The 7,191-nt window shown below is 43.1% G+C and overlaps 1 non-coding gene across 1 annotated transcript; it reads left to right on the forward strand.

The window, feature by feature from the left end:
* The first annotated feature begins 302 nt into the window (after positions 1 to 302).
* trnat-ugu (transfer RNA threonine (anticodon UGU)) lies at positions 303 to 376 on the forward strand. The gene has a single exon. It is a non-coding gene; the product is annotated as a tRNA-Thr (tRNA).
* The last annotated feature ends 6,815 nt before the right edge of the window (positions 377 to 7,191 follow it).

Consider the following 7,191-nt stretch of genomic DNA (forward strand, 5'->3'; position numbering starts at 1 on the left):
GTCTTCTATTCTGGGAAGAATAGAGTATGTGATTGACTGTTTCAGGAAGTGGGAAAAGTTAAAATATATGTTGTGACCTGTGGAGAAGTGGGATGAGAATATATAGAAGGGTCTGAAGAAGGGTCATTGACCTGAAACGTTAACTCTGCTTCTCTCTCCACAGATGCTGCCAGACCTGATGAGTATTTCCAGCGTTTCTTGTTTTTATTTGAGATTTCCAGCATCTGCTGTATTTTCCTTTGATATTGATATTATATGAGAATAAATAGTGCACTCCTCTGATTTTAATTATAACAACATCTGGCTCTGTAGCTTAGTTGGTTAAAGCACCTGTCTTGTAAACAGGAGATCCTGGGTTCAATTCCCAGCAGAGCCTTGTTTCTCATTTGTGATGTATAAGTTACCTTGTCAACCACTTCCATCTGTGTCTTCTGAACTTTCAGTGAGAATTCAGATTATGTGATGAATTTTCGTCACAAGAGAAAACAGCCTTTGTGAAGAATGTGAGTTTGGAATGGCTGTTCCTCCTTGGACAGAAATTCAGTGCTGATATTTCAAAGGCAACTTCTTTGATACAAATTTGTTCACTGTTGCATTCAACCTGGAAAACAGCTCGACATTAATGTCACTGAAGGAAAGTGTGACTGCGTTGTATGTTTCAGAGTGTTTGTGTTGTTATGTGTTGCTTGTGACTGAGACTGGGACATGACGCAAGTGGGAGGGTTCATCTGAGGTTTGGAATATTTGTCAGTCAGGAACAAGAAAAATCAAAGGAACCAAATAAGAAAACCTATGTCTCATGTGGTTACCGAGAAACAGTGAGGAGATATGAAACGTTGTTCTTTTCAATACAGCAGTGTGAACATTGACCTTTCCTGCCTTTTATAAACAGTATTTGAAGTGTCTCGGTAACAATGTTCAGTGTTGATGAGAGTGGGGTCTGGGTGAGCAGCTGCTGAGTGTGACTGGGTCAGGACTGGATGCAGGAAGTTCTCTGACAGTCTCTCTCTCTCTCACTGATGGGTTTGAGTTGATTTTCAACTGGCAGCTGTTGGTGTTTCGATAAATCAAGTTCCCTCCACCCATTTTTTTGGACAGACAGTGTAGTATAAGGATGTAAAGGGTTAATGCTGAAGACATTGGGATCAATCACTCCCACTGTCAAAGTGATGATGTAACAGTCACATGAGATGAGGTTTGGGAGGAGAGAGCAGCACCAAGGATGCTAGCTCAGGAGGCTTGATGAGTGTGTATATAGTATTGTGTAAATTAGAAAAGAGTTCTTAGTTCTTTCAGCAGGAAATGTGTCCCGAAAATATCGAGAAACTCACAATTTTATTATTCAGGAGTCGGAACACAAATATTAATTCCAAGTGACCGTTCTGGGTTCATTTAACAAAAAAAGGTAGAGAATAATATTACTCACTGATTGAAATCCCCCAGTGAGGAGACAGTTAAACAGGTGATCTGTTGGGGCATCCTTCGATCCAAGGTTTCTGCAGCATTTAATCTCCCTTTTTGGTGAAATTCTCTGTTATATGCAACTTTTTTTTTATCCAGCTTTGAGCGGCAAGTGAAAAAACTGAAAAAAGTGAGCAGTTCCATCGTTTCTTTTCTTCCTTCTTCCCTTCTTTCCATCAGTTTCGCTTTTCTGTCTCAGATCAATATAGTGATGAGAATCCCAATTTAATCTGTTGTTTCTGGTGTTTTATCCATTCCAATCAGAATTCAACATTCCAATCAAATCTATTTGTTATTCCACAGTGTCTCTCCATGTGTTTTATTCTGTTGTATTCTCTCACAGTCTGTTTGATGATCAATGTTACATCTCACTCTCTGTTCTGGTGAAGATCAGAAGCAGTGATATCTGTTTACACCATCCACCAAGTCGGCCTGAAGATTTGCCTCGCCGATCATGTGGAGTTAGGAACATAGGAACATAGGAGCAGGAGTCGGCCATTCAGCCCATCGAGCCTGCCCCACCATTCAATATGATCATGGCTGATCATCCACTTCAATGCCCTTTTCCCCACACTTTCCTCATATTCCCTTATGTCATTTGTATTTACAAATCTGTCAATCTCTGCTTTAAACATACTCAACGACTGAGCTTCCACAGCCATCTGGGGTACAGAATTCCAAAGATTCACAACCCTCCGAGTAAAGACATTTCTCCTCATCTCTGTCCTAAGGAGCTTCCCCCTTATTTTGAAATTGAGCCCCTGGTTCTCGACTCCCCATCCAGATGAAACATCTTAGCTGCATCTACCCTGACTGTCCTTTAAGTATTTTGTAGGTTTCAATGAGATCACCTCTCATTCTTCGAAACTCTAGAGAATACAGCCCCAGTTTCCCCAATCTCTCTTCATAGAACAGTCCCACCATCCCAGGAACAAGTCTGATGAACCTTCATTGAACTCCCTCCATGGCAATAATATCCTTCCTAAGGTAAGGAGACCAAAACTGCACACAGTACTCCAAGTGCGGTCTAACCAAGGTTCTATACAATTGAAGCAAGAATTCACTACTCCTGTACTCAAATCCTCTTGTGATAAAGGCTAACATACTATTAGCCTTCCTAATTGCTTGCTGCACCTGCATGTTAGCTGTCAGTGACTTATTGACATGGACACCCAGGTCACCCTTATATTCTATACCTCAGCTAATAAAGGAAAGGATTCCATATACCTGTTGAACCACCTTATTGACCAGTCCTGCTACCTTCAGGGATCTGTGGACATTCACTCCAACGTCCCTCACTTCCTCTGCACCGTTCAGTGTTCTCCCATTAATTGTGTATTCCTTTGCCTTTTTTGACCTCCCAAATGCATCACCTCACCCTTGTCCAATTTGAATTCCATTTACCACTTCTCTGCCCACCTGACCAGTCAATTGATATCTTCCTGCAGTGTACAGCAATCCTCCTCCCTATCAACAACAGGACAATTTTTGTGTCATCTGCAAACATCTTGATTGTGCCCTCTACATTTATGTCCATATCATTAATATATACCACAAAAAGCAGGGGACCTAGTTCTGAGCCCTGTGGAACACCACTGGAAACAGTCCTCCAGTTGCAAAAACACCTGTAACCAATTCCTTTTTTTTCCTGCCACTGAACCAATTTTGTGTCCAGCTTGCTACATTCCCCTGGATCCCATGTGCTTTTATTTTTTATAACCAGTTTGCCATGTGGGACCTTGTCAAAAGTCTTGCTAAAATCCATGTGGGTCAGATCAACTGCACTATCCTCATCAATCCTCCTTGTTACTTCTTCAAAAACATTCAATCAAGATAGTCAGACAGGAGCTTCCCTTAACAAATCCATGCTGACGGTACTTGATTAATCTGTGCCTTTCTAAGTGACAGTTTATCCTGTCTCTCAGAATTAATTCCAATAATTCGCCCACTATTGAGGTTAGGCTGACTGGCCTTTAATTATTTGGTCGATCATTCGCTTCCTTTTTCAACAATGGTCCAATGTTAGCAATAAAAACAAAAAGTGCTGGACATCCACAGCAGGTCTGGCAGCATCTGTGGAGAGAGAAACAAAGTTAACATTTCAGGTCAGTGACCTTTCATCAGAACAGAAACGTTAACTTTGCTTCTCTCTCCACAGTTGCTGCCAGATCTGCTGTGTATTTCCAATGCAACTAGTTTTTATTTCAGATTTGCAGCATCTGCAGAATTTTGCTTTTATTGCAGTGTTACGAGACCTCCAATCCTCTAACATCACACCCGTATCCAGTGAGGGATTGGAAACTGATGGTCAGACCTTCCACTATTTCCTCCCTGACTTCTTTTAACAGCCTGGGGTACATTTCATCCGGCCCTGATGATTTATCCACTTTCAAGGATGCTAATCCCATTTATACTTCTTCTCTCCCTCAGTTTATCATGTCCAAAACTTCACACTCCTTCTCCTTAATTACAATATCTGCATCACCCCCCTCATTTGTGAAGACAGTAAAATATTCATTAATAAACATACCAACATCTTCCACACTGACACATAGGTTACATTTTTAGGTCTTTGATGGGCCCTACTCTTTCCTCAGTTGCCTCTGACTGCAATGTATTGATGAAACATCTTTGGATTTGTTTTGATTTTGCTTGTCAATATTCTTTCGTGATCTCTGTTTGTTCTTCATCGCTACTCCCAAATACCTCTAGTCATGTCAAAACACAACTTATCAGAAGGGGAATTTGAACCCACCCCTGCAGAGAGAATTGTGATCTGAATGAACCGTCTCAGACTGCTCGACCATCCTGACTACCCCATGTGTATGTTTAATGCTGACGAAATTATCCATTCATTGTGAAAGTATTTGTGAGATTGTGGAAATTTCTGGAAGAGGAAAGACCAACGGGAAAGCTCGGTCCAAGGCCAAGTCTCGCTCCTCCTGGGCTGGACTGCAGTTCCCGGTGGGCCGTGTTCACAGGCTCCTGAGAAAGGGTAACTATGCTGAGCGTGTGGGTGCCAGAGCCCAGGTCTATCTGGCTGCTGTGCTCGAGTATCTGACCGCTGAAATCCTCGAGCTGGGCGGTAACGCGGCCCGGGACAACAAGAAGACCTGCATCATCCCCAGACACCTACAGCTGGCCGTCCTCAATGATGAGGAGCTCAACAAGCTGCTGGGAGGGGTGACCATCGTTCAGGGTAGAGTGCTGCCTAATATCCAGGCCGTGTTGCTGCCCAAGAAAACCAGTGCTCCGGGCACCAAAACCAAGTCAATCTGCCAGGATTTTTTCAAATACTCAAAGGCTCTTTTCAGAGCCACCCACAGTATCTGAAAGGGCTGATTACTGTCTGAAGTCTGCTGTACCCGCACCTCTGTCTATCCCTCTTCATCTGGAACAACCAACGCTATCTTCCATTCCTTTCACCATTATGTGTTTAACTAGCTTCTCCTGAGAGTCAGTCCAATATCAATGTACTAATGAAATGATCTGTGTCAGTGCTGGCAATTTCCATAGAATCATAGAAAAATTAGGGCACAGAAGGAGCCCATTCAGCCCATCGCGTTTGCTCTGGCCGAAAAAACTAGCCACCCAATCTATTCCCACCTTCCAGCACCTGATCCGCAGACTTGCAAGTTACAGCACTTCAGGTGCATGTCCAGGTATTTTTAAATGAGTTGAGGGTTTCTGCCTCCACCACCATTCCTGGCAGCGAATTCCAGACACCCACCACCCTCTGGGTATAAACGTTTCCCCTCATGTCCCCTCTAACCCTTCTACCAATCACCTTATGTCTGTGCCCCCTGGTAACTGACCTCCCCACCAGGGGAAACAGGTCCTTACTGTCCACTCTGTCCAGGCGCCTCATAATTTTGTACACCTCATTCAAGTCACCCCTCAGACTCCTCTGTTCTAAGGAAAACAACCCGAGTTGCTCCAATATTTGCTCATAGCTGCAACTTTCAAGCCCTGGCAACGTTCTTGTCAATCCCCTCTGTACTCTCTCCAGAGCAATTATGTCCTTTCTGTAATGTGGTGACCAGAACTGTACGCAATACTCCAGCTGTGGCCGAACCGCCGTTTTATACAGTTCTAGCATTACATCCCTGCTTTTCTATTCTATACCTTGGCCAAAAAAGGAAAGCATTCCATATGCCTTCTTCACCACTCTAGCTACCTGTCCTGCCACTTTCAGGGACCTGTGGACATGCACTCCAAAGTCTCTCACTTCTTCTACCCCTCTCAATATCTTCCCGTTTATTGTGTATTCCCTTGCTTTGTTTGCCCTCCCCAAATGCATTACCTCACACTTCCCCAGGATGAATTCCATTTGCCACTTTTCCGCCCACTCAACCAATCCATTCATATCATTCTGATGTCTACAGCTATCCTCCTCACTATCAATTACACGGCCAATTTTTGTGTCATCAGCAAATTTCCCAATCATACCTCCCACATTTAATTCCAAATCATTAATATATACCACAAACAGCAAGGGACCCAACACTGAGCCCTGTGGAATGCCACTGAAAACTGCTTTCCATTCGCAAAAACATCCGTCGATAACTATCCTTTGTTTCACTGAGTCAATTTTGGATCCAACCTGCCACATTCCCCTGTATTCCATGGGCTTTCATTTTACTGACCAGTCTGCCATGTGGGACCTTACTAAAATCCATGTAGACCACATCCACCACACTATCCTCATCAATGTTTCTTGTTACTTCCTCAAAAAACTCAATCAAGTTAGTGAGATATGACCTTCCCTTAACAAATCCATGCTGACTATCCCTGATTCATCCTTGCCTTTCTAAGTGGCAGTTTATCCTGTCCCTCAGAATTGATTCTAATAATTTACCCACCACCAAGGTCAGACTGACCGGCCTATAATTATTTGGCCTATCCCTCACATCCTTTTTAAATAATAGTACAACGTTCGCAGACCTCCAATCCTCCGGCACCTCCCCCATATCCAGTGAGGATTTGAAGATGATCCTCAGCGCATCCACTATTTCCTCCCTGGCTTCCTTTAACAACCTCAGATGCAAACCATCTGGCCCTGGTGATTTATTCATTTTGAAGGATGTCAGACTCTCTAGTACTTCCACTCTCATTATGCTTATCGTATCTAATATTTCACACTCCTCTTCTTTGTCTGCATCATCCCTCTCCTTTGTGAAGGCAGAGACAAAAACTCATTAAGAACCCCACACACATCTTCTGCATCCACTCATACGTTCCCTTGTACATCTCTGATAGGCCGTACCCTTTCCTTAGTTATCCTCTTGCTCTTAATGTACTGATAGAACATCTTTGGGGTTTCCTTCAAGTAGTTGTATCCAGTCCACATCCACCAAGTCACCTCTCAGTTTTGTAAAATTTGCCTTCCCCCAATTTAGAACTTTTACTTCTGTTGTATATTTGTCCTTTTACATGATTATGCCAAAACTAATTGCAGTATGGTCACGAGGGGTGGTGGTGGCGTAGTGGTCTTGTCAGTGGACTTGTCAGTGGATTAGTAACCCAGACACCTAGGGTATTGCTCAGGGGACGTGGGTTCAAATCCCACCATTGAAATTTAAATCCAAATAATAAATCTGCAATTAAAAAGCAAGTCTAATGATGGCCATGAAACCATTGTTGATGGTTGTAAAAACCCATCTGGTTTACTCATGCCCTTTAGTGAAGGAAATCTGCTGTTCTTGTCTGGCCTGCATGCGACTGCAGACC

Source organism: Heterodontus francisci, unplaced genomic scaffold (assembly GCF_036365525.1).
Source record: "Heterodontus francisci isolate sHetFra1 unplaced genomic scaffold, sHetFra1.hap1 HAP1_SCAFFOLD_51_1, whole genome shotgun sequence".
In the NCBI taxonomy this organism is placed as follows: Eukaryota; Metazoa; Chordata; class Chondrichthyes; order Heterodontiformes; family Heterodontidae; genus Heterodontus; species Heterodontus francisci.